This window comes from Halichoerus grypus, chromosome 11 (assembly GCF_964656455.1).
Source record: "Halichoerus grypus chromosome 11, mHalGry1.hap1.1, whole genome shotgun sequence".
In the NCBI taxonomy this organism is placed as follows: domain Eukaryota; kingdom Metazoa; phylum Chordata; class Mammalia; order Carnivora; family Phocidae; genus Halichoerus; species Halichoerus grypus.
In genome coordinates this window covers 1,373,258-1,388,429 of record NC_135722.1, presented here as the reverse complement: position 1 = coordinate 1,388,429, position 15,172 = coordinate 1,373,258, and the positions used below count along the sequence as shown (strand labels likewise).

At 55.4% G+C, this 15,172-nt stretch overlaps 1 long non-coding RNA gene across 3 annotated transcripts in view; it reads right to left on the bottom strand.

The window, feature by feature from the left end:
- Window positions 1–1,269: 1,269 nt before the first annotated feature.
- Window positions 1,270–15,172, bottom strand: part of LOC118524554 (uncharacterized) — a 178,067-nt gene continuing 164,164 nt past the window's right edge. For 2 of the 3 annotated variants that reach the window (XR_013442232.1, XR_013442231.1), the window contains 2 exons: window positions 5,295–6,305; window positions 1,270–4,930 (listed from right to left, as the gene is read on the bottom strand). This is a non-coding gene — a long non-coding RNA (uncharacterized LOC118524554). The remainder of the gene's footprint in view (window positions 4,931–5,294; window positions 6,306–15,172) is intronic. The other variant, XR_013442237.1, reaches the window with a different exon arrangement.

Genomic DNA, 15,172 nt, shown 5'->3' with positions numbered 1-15,172 from the left:
CTCCTGGGCAACGGGAGTTCACCCCAAAAATGATTCGTAAGTTCAAAGCCCTGTCACAATCCCAGCAGGCCTTTGTGCAAAAGTTCACAAACCGACCCTAGTATTTATAGGGAAATACAAAAGACCCAGTATAGACAAATAACTTTGAAAAAGAACAAAGTGAGTGGGACTTTCACTTCCTGATGTCGGAACTTGCTATATGGTCATAGCCACTGAGATGGGGCCATGCTGGCGTCCAGGTAGACACACAGGAGGAGCACAGCGGGACCAGGAATCCAGAAATTAACCTTCATATTTATTGCCTGTGAGTGCTCAACACAAGTGCAAAGGCAATTCAACGGGGAAAGGATTGTCTTTTCAACGGTGCTGCAGGGACATCTGGAGATCCACATGCAGAAGAGTAAGTTTGGAGCCCTCCCTCAGGCGAGTTGCAAAGATTAAGGCCAGGTGGATCTAAATGTGAGGGCTAAAACCAAAATTGATAGAAGAAAATGCAGGGGAAGCTGTTTGCAGCCTTGGTCTGGGCGTGATTCAGTAGATACGACACTAAAAGTGGAATCTGAAACTGGAAACACGGATAAATTAAAAGTTTGTTATGGTTACAAAGACACCACTAAGAAAAGAAAAAGATAAGCCACGGACTGGGAGGCAGTATTTACAAATCATAGAGCTGATAAAGGATTGTGTCCAGAATATATATATATACACACACACACATACATTTAAACCTCTGACAGTAATGAGACAAATAACCTAATTAGAAACGGACACAATAATTGAGTAGACAGATCACCAATCTCATGACTTGTGATAAATTTATTTGATGCCACATTTATTTATTTAACACCATACATTTCCCGGCAAGGACGGTCTCCGCGTTCTGCATTCCGTTCGTTCTAACGTGTACTGTTTTTATTAACGTTACTTTCAATTATTTCATATTTTTGCTTGTGATTGCCTGTTTAACCCTGAGTTTACAAACACAGAGTATTTTTTTAAAATTTTTTTATTGTTATGTTAATCCCCATACATTACATCATTAGTTTTAGATATAGTGTTCCATGATTCATTGTTTGTGCATAACACCCAGTACTCCATGCAGAACGTGCCCTCCTCAATACCCATCACCAGGCTAAGCCATCCTCCCGCCCCCCTCCCCTCTAGAACCCTCAGTTTGTTTTTCAGAGTCCATCGTCTCTCATGGTTCTTCTCCCCCTCCGATTTCGCCCCCTTCATTCTTCCCCTCCCGCTATCTTCTTCTTCTTTTTTTCTTTCTTAACATACATTGCATTATTTGACAAGCACAGAGTATTTTAACTACCCCTTTTGTGACTGAATTTCTTACATTTTTGCCTTGGGGTTCCAGAACATGCACTCTGTGTGCTGACCCTTGGACTATCAGAAGCCCCACTTACGGCTTACTACCGAGACAGTTGCCCAGGCTGTCCTCAGGGCCACGCACACCCAGCTGCTTCCCGTCAGCTCCACTGCAGCTCCTACAGGTCGCCTAGTGCGGGATCTTTTAATTTAACCCATAACCTCTGTTGGATTAATGCACAGTCTTGTGATGCGCCTTCCAGGCCAGGACCTGCTCCTGCCATCCTGAGTCCTGTCTGCCACTGAGCTGTATTCTTCTCTTGCTTCTTATTCTTTTCATAACCACAGACAATCGGATAAACCAAGTTTCTTTCTACTGGCTTAACAAGTAGACATTCTGTTTTTATTCCTACGGTGGTTACACTTAACTTTTAATTTAAACGAAACAATGTCTATGTCTTTAAGTTAACAGAACCTGTGCATTTCCAAACTTTCATTTTTAATCTCATACATGACTGTTGTACAAAAAATACAAGAATATAATTTTTCTGATTTAGCTCTTGCCTTTTTTTTTTTAAGATAATGAGTTTAGCAAAAAAAATATTTGATCATCCTGTTTTATCGTACTTTTTCTGGTACCTACTAGATATTTTTCTTTAATCATTTAGTGTTTTCGCTGAGGGGTTTTGTGGGACAATTCTCTTGACTCCCTGTTTGTCTGAGAACATTTCTCGACCCCACACATTTCCAAGTATTTTTGTCCAGATACGGCATTTTCTGTTGAATGTTCCTTTGTGCCACGCACACCAGCGCCCGGTGCAGTCCTTGGGCTCCGGTGCTGCTCTGGGGCCACGCGGTGCCGGCCTGGTGCTCGCTCCCTGGACAGTGACTCTCCTCCTGGGAAATCCCAGCTTCGTCTCTGTCATGTCCGCATGCTATCGACGCACATGGTGGGCAGTGTGTTTCTTCTCCAGCCCTTTCAACATAAGGGTTTTTCTTTCTTTCTTTCTTTCTTTTTTAAATAAAGTCTTTCTTTAATTCTGGGAGAACTTCTCTCCATTATTTTTTTCTCCCCCAGGGTATTTTCACTCTGTTCCAAATCCCCATCATTTACATAGTGGCCTTCTGGTTTTGTTGTTCATATCACTTCTTTTTTCCTTTTATATTTTCATTCCTTAGCCCTTCCCTGCTTATTTTTGGAAAGGCTCCCCGATGTGTGGTCCAGCCCACTCCTTAGTATAGCAGCAGTGGTGCGTGAGTGTGCGTGAGCGGGCACCAGGCGGACACACCTGGGGGACGCGGGAGGACATCTGTGAGTGTTAGCTAGGCTAGAAGAGCAGCAAGAAGACAGGTCTCTGCGTTTAGAGAAAGACTTTAGTTACAGATGCCATGGGATTTGGTTTTAAACACAAGACTGGGACAAACTGGTAGAAGGAGGTGGGGGACACTTGAATACAGTGGTTCACACCTCCCAGCTACAGGGGTCTCTGGTCACATCTCAGATCTTGCACTGGCCCCAGATGGGGACACAGCCGCCGGAGCCACGGCCCCCACAACAGCCGGAGCCACGGCCTCCGGAACAGCCACCAGAGCAGCCCATGGTTCTGGTGGGCGAGGGTGGAGCAGGTCAGAGGAGCAGGTGCAGAGGACAGGTGTTCAGGCGTGGAGCCTCCTGGGCCGGGAGCCCTTTATGCACCTGTCCAGGGTGTCTCTGAACACTTGTCACTTCCTTGTGTCTATTTATGCCATTACCCAGAGAAATTTGTTTATTTTAGTCTTAAAATAATGACATTTGTCACTACAATTAGGTCATGCTTTGCATGTTTACTGTTTTGCATTTAAGTAAAGTAAACCTAGGATGTAATGGAGCTCAAGTCACCCCGACTTTACAGCAGAGGACACGGGTCTCGGGACCCTTTCACTCTCCCTCCACCTCTGTCCCTGGCTGGCCTCCAGCCCTCCCTGGGGAAATCTGCAGAGAAGGGACACAGGTGTGTGGAGGTGAGTTGCAGCACACGATTCTGCTCTTGGGGTGGCAGAGAGGCAAGGGCTGGGGCTTGGGGGTGAAGCCCAGTGCTGAGCTCATGGATCTTCAGCTCTGCCGGAGGAACCTCCTGGGGCTGGAGGATTTGAGGACCTAGTGTGTCTCGGGTTCGTGTGGCCTCAGAAGCTCGGCAGTGCTGTGTTGCTGGAGCAAAGCAAGACCTGGGGCAACAACAGCCTCCATCAGAGGCCACAGCACTGCTCAGACAGCCTGCCAGCCGGACGTCGAGTAAGAAGAGGTTGCCCGTCACCATGGAGGTGGGAACCTAGTGACCTGGTTCCCCTCCCTGGACGGCGTCCCCTCCCGGGGCTGCTGGTACCAAGCCCTTGTCTTGTTCAGCCTCTAGAGCAAGAGAGGCTCCAGCGGTCAGCAGACCTAAGTGGGTAAGTCCATCCTGTTGTAAGTCGGAAACCGGCCTTAGCAATCATTCTACAACAGTGGCCATGACTGTCTCCTGCAACTCTCACGCAGGACGCATACAGTAAGGAATGGGTCGTCTGCGAGGCCGTGCGGTCAGGACGGTGTCCAGGAGGCCCGGGCTGGGCTCTGCCATGGTGCACACATGCTTCTCCTTCCATGGGGACCTCTGCTCCATTTCCCCACCTTGCGGCTGCACCTGCATGGGATTCGTTGTTGCTCCACAGCGTCTGCTCCCAGGCCCTGGGCAGCTCCGGCCTTCCGCCAGGCAAGGGCTGCAGGTCCGCCTACGGTGCACAGCACGGACCGGCGGGGAGTGGCTTTGTGTCCCAGGACTGGCCATTTGAAGAGTCACCAAATGAAGACCTCCCTTGTCCCACAACAAAACCAGCAACAGAGGCACCTGGAGCCAGCCGGCCACCTGAGGGTGTGGGGCCCAGGGACCTGGGACAGGGACCTGGGGCAGGTGCAATGGCTGCCAGGCTGACACTTAGGGCCCAAGTATTTTTGGAACCCAGTTGCGAAAAACCTGGGAAAGCCGACAGCTCAAAGCCAGGAGCAGTTTTCCGTTTCCTAAGAAGTGGTTTGAGTCCACTTGGGAGCAGTCTGCTCTTTGGGAAAGTGGGCACATGGAGCCTACAATCATGCAAATAGGGAGGAGTGTCCACGCTTATCCTGGATCCAGATGATTCAGAACAAGAATGCCGAGTTTGCTGGTAATGCTGATTTTTGTGTATGTTGGAGCTCCCATCTGTTTTCGTCTTGACCCCGAGGCAATACCTGCCTTGCCCGAGACGGACGCCCACGAGCCCACTCCTGACATGGGGCCAAGAGTCAAGAAGAACCTCTCCTCCCTCCCGACTGAGACTCTCCTCCTGGATCCTCACTATCCAGCCCAGGATCAGCCTCTTCCCAGGATGACTGGCGTGGGGAGGGCTTCTTGGGACGATAACACCAGGACACAAGGTGGATTTCGGGGCTCTGTGCGTGCAGAGCTTGTAACACCGTGTGCAGGACAGTGGCCAGCCAGCTGCCCCCTGAGGCTCTGTCCTCCAGGGTCTGGGGAGGGCTCAGCCCGTCCTGCAGTGGGCTCCACCATGATTCTTCATCACACGGAACTCAAGAAAGTCACCAACACTGAGGGGTCCCTTCCTGCTGTAATCAATAAAGGAAAGAGAGGGAGAGAACCAGGAGTGAGTGGTGACAGCACTGCAAAGGGTAATGGGGAATCTTACAAACAACCCTATGTCAATAAATTTGACAATTTCAGCGTCCTGGACAAATTTCCTGAAAGACACAAAACCCACCAAAGCTCTCCACAGAAGAAACAGATACACCGAACAGCCTGATGTCTGTCCAGGAAATGAAGTTTGTAGTTACAAGTGTCCTGACAAGGAAAAGCAGGGGCCCGAATGCTTCAAGGGTGGATTTCACCCCCCGTTCAGCAGAGACATGGTGTAGCCTCCGCACAGCCTCCCCCAGGAAAATCAAGAGCAGTTCTGGGAGCTAGACTCACTCTCGTACCACGAGCAGACGGACCACAAACCAGTATTCCTCACAGACACGGAAGCACAAGTTTCAGCAGATGGGAATCCAGTACGTGTTGTCAGGGACGTGGCAAAATGGGAACCTCGTATATTGTTGGTGGGAATATAAGATGATGCGTGGACTCTGGAAACCAGTTTGGTAGTTTTCGTAACAACCAAGCAGTGGGGACACCCAAATGTCCATGAGCTGACGGACACATTAACAAAATGTGTTCTACCCACAAAATGGAATATTCCTCAGCCACCAAAGGAGTGAAGCTCTGACACCTGAGGGTCACAAGGTGGATGGACCTTGAAGACATCGTGCTCAGTGAAATACGCCAGCCGTGGAAGACCACACGTGCGAGGTTCCACTCCCACTGAGTGTCCAGAGTCTGCAGATGCGTAGGGACCGGAAGCAGATTTGTGGTTGCTTAGCCAGTGGGGCCGTTGGGTGGCAGCCGTGGGGAGTGCCGGCTAAGGGGTATGGAACTTCTTTCTGGGGTGATGAGAATGTTCTAGAATTGCATCATGAGATGGTTGGCTGATGGGGATAGTTGCATTATCTGTGAACATACTGAAAACCATTGAATTGCACACCGTCATCAGGTCAGTTGTGTGGTATGTGAATTCTATCTCAATAGAGCTGTTAAAATCAGTTGCATTTCTATATTCCAGCGATTAACAACTGAAACATTGAAAAAAAAATCTAAAATTATAGGAAAATATGAAGTCTTTAGGAATAAATCAGACAAAAGGTGTGCAAGACCTGTACAGTATGAAATGCAATGTGCTGTTGATAGAAAGTGAAGTTGAATCAAATATATTGAGATGCATATCTTGTCAACGAGTCAAAATCCCAAAGTCGGTAAGGTGGCAGCTCTTCCTAAATTGGTCTCTAGACGCAGTGCACCGGCAATCTGAACCTCAGGAGCTTTTTTCCTTCATAGAACTCTGCCGCAGTGGTTATGATTCATGGTGATTGTGGGCACGCAAAGGACCTAGAGAGAAACAAAAGAACTTTGAGAAGAAGAAGAGAAAAGATGGAGGGGCCCATGTCCATGAGCTCTAGACTTGTTCCAAAGCTTCAGCAACTCAGATGGTGTGGAGTTGACATCAGGAGAGAAAAATAGATCCGGAGACAGAACACAGAGTGTGGAAGTCGACCCCCACTCACAGACAGGTGATCTCAGTAATGCTGCAAAGCGAGACTGGTGGAGAAAGGACAGTCTTCTCAACGCCGGTTGGTAACCAATACCTGAACAATGGGACACTCGTTTGCCAAAAAGTAAAGTTAAATTCACAGTTTGCCTGGTACACAGAACAGAAGTTAGAGTGCATCAGATCTAGGTGGATGGCACGAAATTAGAAGCCTCTAGAAGAAACTACAGAGGAAGTCTTTGTGAACGTGGTCGGTCACAGACTTCTAGATGCAGGGCCAAAATCACGAGCAGTAGAAGAACAAACTGATCAATTAGATGCCACCAAAATTAAAATCTGCAGCTTCAGCTCCTCAGAAGACACAGTGGAGAGAAGGAAAACACAAGCACAGATGGGGGAGAAATATTTGCAAGCCACCAATCTGAGAGAGGGCTCACGTCCAGAAAATAAAAATAACTCCCATAGCTCAAATGGGGAGGAAAAACATCCTAATTTAAAAACGGGCAAAAACCGAACAGTCACTTCACTGAAATATGCAGATGGAAAATGAGCGCGTGAAGAGGCAGCGAGTCCTGGGAAACCCTGGTTACAGAGCGCTGTGATTCCAAGGCCAGGCTCTGGGGGGCGCTGGCGAGCATGTGGGGCCTGCACTGGGGCGCGCGGCTGAGGGACGTGCAGGGAGGTAGCCCCTTCGGACGACGGGTTGGGGGTTCTCAGCCGGGCGAGCAAGCACCTTCCGAGTGACCCAGACTTCCACTCCAAGGTGCTTACAGAGAGAAACGGGAGGCTGCGACCAAGAGGCTCCCGTGCACACGGTGGGTCGTGGTGGCCTCTTATGGAGCAGCCTGGACCTGGACGCGCCAAGATCCCCCCACACACAGGTGGCGGGCTTCGCACACCGGGGCACTCCCTTTCAGCCAGGCTGCCATGTGGGCCGGCTGGGGCGGGCGGTGGGAGGAGGGTGACCGAGGGCAATGGGACCCTTTGGGGTGATGGGTGCTTCCTTTCCCTGGTTCTGCTGACGGCTTCATGGGTGAACACACGTCAGAATTTCTAGAATTACACACTTGAAGAGTGTGTGGCTTATTGTGTTAAGCTTCCCTTAACACACGCGTTTTTACTGCATTAAAATGCACGCGACGTGACATTTACCCTCTGAACCACATCCATGCGCACACCACTCTCGTGCTCTCTCACCACCGTGCAGCCCGCACCTGCCTCCGAGTTCTCCCATCGGGCAAGTTCTGTTAGCAGAAGAGGCCTTGTCTCTGTCCCACGTGCACGCGGGGAGGCTGTGGCCCTGGTCTGCAGAGCTGGATTCTCCTTCCTTCCCAAGCTGAGCACACCAGAGTGAAGACCATGATCTAAGTCTCCTGGGCTTGGATCTCGATACTCACCCACGTTCCCTCTCTCCCTGGCCTCTCTGCCCTGTTCCTGACTTCCGAGCTGAATGTCCTGCTGGAAAATCTTATTTTGAACATCACAAGACAAACGTTAACTGCTCTGTAATGGTTACTTTTGCGTGTGAGCTTATTGGCATTTGGGGGGTGAGAAGAACATTTAAAATCGGTGGACTTTGAGTATAAAGCAGGTTGCCCTCCACAGTGTGGGTGGGCCTCATCCAATCAGTCGAAGGCCTGCGTAGAACCAAAGACTAAGCTCCCCAAGCAAGAGGGTGTTCTCCAGCAGATGGCCTTCTGAGGTTCCCTGTCCCATCAGTTCTCCTGGGTCCTCAGCCTGCCCTGCAGAGTCTGGACGCACCAGCCTCCATACGTGAATGAGGCACCTCTTTAGAAGACATATCTGCATATAAATGTATGTATTTGTCGATTCTGTCTCTCTGGAGAAGGCTGACAGGACTCCCAAGGAAAGTGGGCCTTGGAGGTCCATGTTCCCGGGGAAAAGGGAGCCCGGTGATGTGGCGTTCCTCGAGGGGCTTCTGACGGTGAACCGTGCATGTGTGGCGTGAGAAAGCAGGCAGAGGACACAGCTGCTTGGAGGCCAGCGTTCCAGGGAGAGACTCCAGCGAGCGAGAGCCGGGAAGGCCGGCCAACGCGAGGGGCCCAGGCTGTCCGTTGAGACCCGGGAAGGGGCTGCGCGCGGAGTGAGGCAAACAGCACGCTGGCCTTGACTGAATCACCGTGACCCGCTGTACTTTTCCTGCAGCCAGAAGAAAATGTGTTTGGCTCTGCAGGGATATTACATCATCCTGATTCGTTACTGATGTCCGCGCACGCGTCTGATGCAATCAGAGCTTTCGGAGGTGCTGGGCCTTGGCCCCTCGCTAGGTGTGACCTTGGGCTGGCTACTTGGTTTCTGTGAGCTTCAGTTTCCTCACATGTGAAGTGGGGCTGGGGGCACAGATGCCGGCCTCGGGCCTGCACGAGACCGCCTGGCGTGTGTGGGCGGCCGTAAACAGTGAGTCCGGAGTCAGCCCAGGGCAGGCAGGGGACAGTACGGAGGAGCCCACACCCCGCAGCAGCCTGCCGTGCAAGGGACCCCCTCCCCCAGTTAGAGCCCCGCGCCGCTGCTGCCCCGGAGCCGCCGCTCTGCCCGGAAGCCCCATCGTGTCCCAGACCCGCCCTTCTTGCTCTGCACGTGGCATCGGCAGGCTTGACGCGGGAACCAGCTTTTGGGTTGGGGGTCATTCTTTCTGTAGAGTAACCACAGCACACGCCCCGGCAAGCCGTACTTACATACACGACCATGGGTCACCGTGCAGCAGTGTTGGCGTGCCCAGACCCGTGTGTGTGTGTGTGTGTCCACACGTGTGTGTCCGTGTGTGTCCACATGCATGTGTGTCCGTGTGTGTGTCCGTGTGTCCACATGCGTGTGTGTCCGTGTGTGTGTGTCCGTGTGTCTGTGTGTGCCCGTGTGTGTCCACATGCATGTGTGTCTGTGTGTGTGTGACCGTGACACTAGCTCTCACCTCACTGAACCTAGCAATTATGTTCTAAAATAAAGAAAAGCAGACCCGTAACCACTGGTCTATAACTGTGTTCAATTGAAAGATGGGGCCCAGTGCTCAGAGGGGATAAGAAATGTGTTCAGGGTCGCTCCTCTGCGGGCTGGAGCTGCAGTCCCCCCTGGGCGCCCCAGCCCAGCGTCCGGGCTCCAGCCAGGCTCCGTGGGACTGACTTCTGTGTCTTTATGGGACGATCAGGACGCCCGGGAAGACCAAGACCACATCCCAGTCTCCCCACCTGATGACCTGTCGCGAGTGGGTGTTCCGGAAGCATGTGTGCTGTAGGATGTCTGCACTGCCATACTTGGGATGACGCAGACACCTTCTACGGGCACATCGGCTCCGTCGAGAGGGAGGCAGCTTTGCAGAGGTGGAAACCGAGGCCCGCACCTTTTCTGCTCAGGACCTGGAAAGTTTCTGCGTGTGGACTTGGCTCAGGGCTCAGCAGCCCCAGGAAATAGGTATTTCAGGCTCTGCAGGCCACATGGTCTCTGGGGTCATAAAGGACATTTTCAGGTTTTAATGTCGGTGGACCCTGGGCCCCCAGGAAAGCTATACTTTAACTTTACCAGGGTCGGAATGACTTCACCAAACCTCAAAGCACAGGCTCTATTTCTGCCCTGAGCACACACGGTACATCTGCTTCATTAGCAAACAACCTGAAAGAAACATTTCAAACTAAAGATAAGAGTCGAAATCTCCCTGGGTTTCGATCCTCCGTAGCCTGCAACCTTGCACATACTAAACACGTAAGATAAAGTTTGTCCTTTGTCCTGGGGATTTGTAAGTCCTGATGCAACAAAGACCATCGATAATCCCTTGTTCCACATTCCTTCCCCCCAGCCCCCCCTTCTTCGTGAAGATTGTGCATCCTGGCAGCCGACCTCACCCGGGTTCCGATGAAATTCTCTTCCTTTCTCTTAAAAGAAATTCTAAGAGGTTTGTTCATTTTGTGTCGACAGGTCAACAAGTCAGCTCTGCCTCCATGGCAGGAAAGTGGCCACAAACGGTCTGGAAATGCTGGGGGCCCTCCGCTCCGGCAGAGCATTCTGTGCGGGCACTGAAATTTGACCTTCGTATAATTTTCATGTGTCACAATGTATCATACTGCTTTTGATTTTTACTCAACCATTGGAAATGTAAAAATGATTGTGAGAGTGTGGGGCAAGCAGGATGTGGCCTCAAAGCTGGTCCTGGAGGTCAGGGTCACACACGAGACCCAGTAACACTCTCCCTGCATTTGAGTCCCTGGGAGCAGTGGGGCCTCTGACCCTGAAAGATGCCAACTACTCCTGGCTCCGCAGCAGTGAGAGATTCGGAAACCCCAACCCGCAGTTAGCACGGCTGACCCAGGGCGGGATCCACGCACACCTCAGAGATGGGAGGAAACTGCACAGGACGGGACCATAAGCTGAGCTGGGCCATGAGCAGGGGGAGGCTCCTGGGGCCAGAATGTGGGGACGGTCAGTGACTAGATGACCCCCCGCCCCCCCACAGAGAGCCCGAAACCCCCGCAGGAGCCTGGACCAGGTGGGGGGACACGGCCAGCCTGCAGGGAGACCCATCACCCACCGCGGCTGCCCAGGGCCCAGGACACTGTCCTTGGTGCTGCCACACAGCGGGATGCCGTGTCAGGGCCCGTCCCCAACGCCCACCTCAGACAGAGGGCCCGCCGCAGCCTTTCCCGGCACCCCCGCAGAAGCCCCCGGCCCTCCTCGGAGCCCGGCCGCCGGGCAACGCTCTCGGGCGAAGCCTCGGGCAGCAGCCCCGGCCTCGGGCCTCGAGGGGCCCTGGTCCCCGTGATCCCTCTCCCCGGAGATAAGCTCCCCGCTCAGCCCGAGGTGGGTGGAAAATCAGAATTGCTTCCTTAATTGGTATTTTCCAGTTGAGAGAACATCCTATGCTTTTTTCACTTGTGTCATTGAATTACCAAATGTTTTCATTTTTGAGAAGACCTGAAATTGCAGAGATCTTGGGGATTTAGGGAAGGAATGCAAGACCAATTTTGCCTAATTACGAAATGTCTCGGCGGTCACTCTGACGTGTCCCAGAGTAGGCGATGCAGACCGCTGGGCCTCCCCGGAGGTGGGGGGCCCGGGCTCTGGCACAGATGTTTACCTGACGTCCCAGGCCAGAATCTGGTTTACATCGAGAAATCAGACTGTTTACAGGACACCGCGTCTGTCTCTCCCTCTCCTTCCCTTTCATTTGGGGTAATGTTCTGCAGGTCTCTGGGGTCCCCGGGGACCGTCTGCGCCATCACGCGAGGCTCGCCATCTCCGGACGGCCCCATCTGGGGGACGCATCAGCCCCTGGCCCGGCCCTGCGGGTGGTCAGCCACAGCCCGGGCCGGCAGCGCAGGTGGGAGCAAACCCAGCCGGCCGTCAGCCCGCGGAGCAGGCCCTCGGTGGAGGGCGGGGGGCCTTGTCCAGCCCCCGCATCGGGGCAGGCCGCTGGACGTGATGGCCGAGACCTCTGGGGTGTCCTGTGAGCAGAGGCTCAGAGTGGGCAGCGGGACCCGGGGTTGTCCACAGACCGAGAGGCCCCCGTGCACGGGGGACCCGGGGTGCAGGCCCTGGACTCGCTCCTCCCCACCTGCCCCTCCGACCCACTCCGCCCTCAAGCTGCTAGAACCGCAGGCTGCCGGGCTGTTCCGGGGGCCATGGGGCTGGGGTGCCACGAGAGACACCCTGCTGGTGTCCCCAGGCCCCCGGGGCCCACCCTCGGGCCAGGCGTCCACCGGCTGCACCTGGTCCCAGAGACTGGTCTCGGGTCCTCCTTCTCCAGGGAGCTGGACCCAACCTCCGGTTCCAGGTCCATGTCCTACCATCGTCCTCTCCCCTGTGAGGACTGCCCCCTTCCTCCTCCGTCACCCGGGAGAGCTGCCCCTGCCCCGCTGTTAGCTGGTCCTCTGTTGTCCTCAGGACACGCATTCTCCCCTCCCTGACCAGGGTCCCCGGGCCTCCCGTCCCTCTCGCCCTCGGATCCCGGGCAGTACGACGGCACGGGCCTGGATGCCGGGACTCTCCGCCCCGCAGACACCCACTCTGGGCCACGTGACCCCTCCTGCCCTGCACGCTGTCGAACGGGACGTCCTGGGCTCTCTGTCCTCGGGCTGTCGGCCCCGCCCAGGCGGTCTCATGCCCAGGGGTGTGACGACAACTGTGCTTCAGACCCACGTCCTTCTAGCACCTTCTGTGACCCCCGCCGTGGCTGGACCGAGTCACCACGCTCCGCATGGAGCTGGTCTGAGCGGCACCCACCCGCCGTGTGACCATCTGCTGAGGCCTCACGCCCCACAGGAACGCCCAGGTCGGGGAGCCCGCGGTGCTGGCACTCCGTCCTCTGCCGGGCACCCCCGCATGCCAGCTCGGGGCAGCGGGTCAGGCAGGCCGCCTCGTCCACTCTGTCCTGCTGGGCGCTGACGCCCCCCTCCCATTCCAGCACTCAGCGGTCGGCAGGGCCACCGGCCTCCCTGGACCCTGGCTGTCTGCAGCTCCCGTCCAGGGACCCAGACGCGTGTCCCCGTCAGCCGCCACCGCTCACGGGACAGGAGGCAGGCCTCCGCCCCGCTGCCGCTCGGTCCCCGGCCCCCACGGGCTCTACGGCTCGGCCCTGAGTAGCTGTGACCCAGACCCGCAGTCCTGTCCGGCCGCCGCCCCCGCTCCTCGGGGTCTGCTGGTCTAGCTGCCTCTTTGCAAATAATCACGAGGCGTGGGGAGTCAGACGGCCCCGCTCTGTTGTGGGAGAGCACGGGACCTGAAGGCGCGGGACCGTGGGCTCAGCACCCAGACGCGCCCGCCCTCGCGGTTTGCCGAGGGGCCCGCTTCTCCTCCGCAGGTCCTGACTGCTCCTTGCAGCACGCGTGATCATGCAAACGGCAGGCTCTCCGCGCTCCCCTGAGATCAGTCTTTTCACACCCAGGACCCCAGCGGCTTCGTAATCTCCCGCCCCCCCCCACCCCGCCCCGCTGCCGTGTCAGAGTCTCCCGCGGACACGGCTCGTGGAAGTCGCGTCGTCCTGCCCTGGAGATACGGGTGCGGTGGGGAAACTGCCGTCTCGGAGCCCAGGAGCCCTTGGCGGCCGGGCGTGGGGGGCTCCACCGGCTGCTGGCAGAGCGGCCCCCGCTGCCCCAGCCCCGCCGAGCACCTGCTCCGAGCGCGGACTCGGCCCCACGGCGTGGCATCACTGCTGGGAGGGAGCACGGCCCTCGCTCTGCGTCTCTCTCGCCTTCTCTCCAGCAGCTTCCTTCTCTTTGACTAAGTGAACATTTTGCTCTGCTCTTTTTGGGTGGGTTTGGTGCTTGAGTTCTCAAGTTCTCCAGGTAGGGTGGTCGCAGACTTCGACATCGCGCCGAGCTGGGGTTTCCTGCACTTGGAGTTGGCGGGGCTGTGAACCCAGCTTGGGTGATTTTTCAGTGCCTGTGTTTGTTTTCCTTAACGACAAAGCGGCACGTGCTCAGGGGGACAGATGCAAACGCGCTTCCGTGTGCGAAGTAGCAAGTGCAAGTCCATGTCTTTTCTCACGGGCCGTGCGACGGGCGGGCGGGGAACCGTAAACACGCGTGGGTCACCGGCACTGAGGGAGAGCTACGGTTCGCACGGTCGCGTGGTGGCTGAATCCTGTCATCGCCCCTTCCCGGCTTGTCACGGCTGGGAAGGGACCCTCTCCATCACTCCAGAACACACACGTGTCACGCAGCCCTCCCGTCCAGCTCACCCACGGTGGCCCATACTGGCTGTCAGGGCCCGTCGGGAACACTAAGGCTCTGGGTGCCAAGAACCAGTGGCTTTATCCCAGAGGGAGGATCCAGGGGAAAACCAACCCTCGGGCGGGCGGGACGCTGTGACTCTGGATGTGTAGGGTCGATGGCCACGGGCCTGGCTGGAAGTCCTATGCATCCCCCTCTCCCGCGGCCCCAGCCCTGCCAGGCACTAAACCCTGGAGCCCAGCCCAGCGTCCACACCTGCGCACGCGGGCAGCAGTGTGCTAGCAAACTTCTGGCATTCGGGGAACACCCGAGACCAGGACGCTGACAACACGGATCTTGTTATTCAGCTTATGTTATGTTGCTGTCCTGCCGGGGCAGGCGGTCCCCATGGGCCCCGAGCATCCATGTACACCCTTGCTATGTGCTCCGGACAGCAAGGCCTGACCAGCCCCTGATGCTGAGCCCTTTCTGTAGCCGGTCACACAGGCGACTCCGTGGGTAGAGGCAACCACAGTGTGACCACCCTGCAGCTGCCTGCCCCCAGGTGGGGGGAGGAGTTTGCTTGCTACCCATTACTGCTGGCTGCACGGCTTGCTGTCCACTGCAGGGCTTGCTGCCCACTGCACGGCTTGCTGTCCACTGCACGGCTTGCTGCCCACTGCATGGCTTGCTGTCCACTGCAGGGCTTGCTGTCCACTGCACGGCTTACTATCCACTGCAGGGCTTGCTGCCCACTGCACGGCTTGCTGTCCACTGCACTGCTTGCTGCCCACTGCACGGCTTACTGTTCACTGCAGGGCTTGATGCCCACTGCACGGCTTACTGTTCACTGCAGGGCTTGCTGTCCACTGCACGGCTTACTGCCCATTGCACGGCTTGCTGTCCACTGCAGGACTTGCTGCCCACTGCAGGACTTGCTGCCCACTGCATGGCTTGCTGTCCACTGCATGGCTTACTGTCCACTGCACGGCTTGCTGCCCACTGCATGGCTTGATGCCCACTCTACGGCTTGCTGCCCACTGCACGGCTTG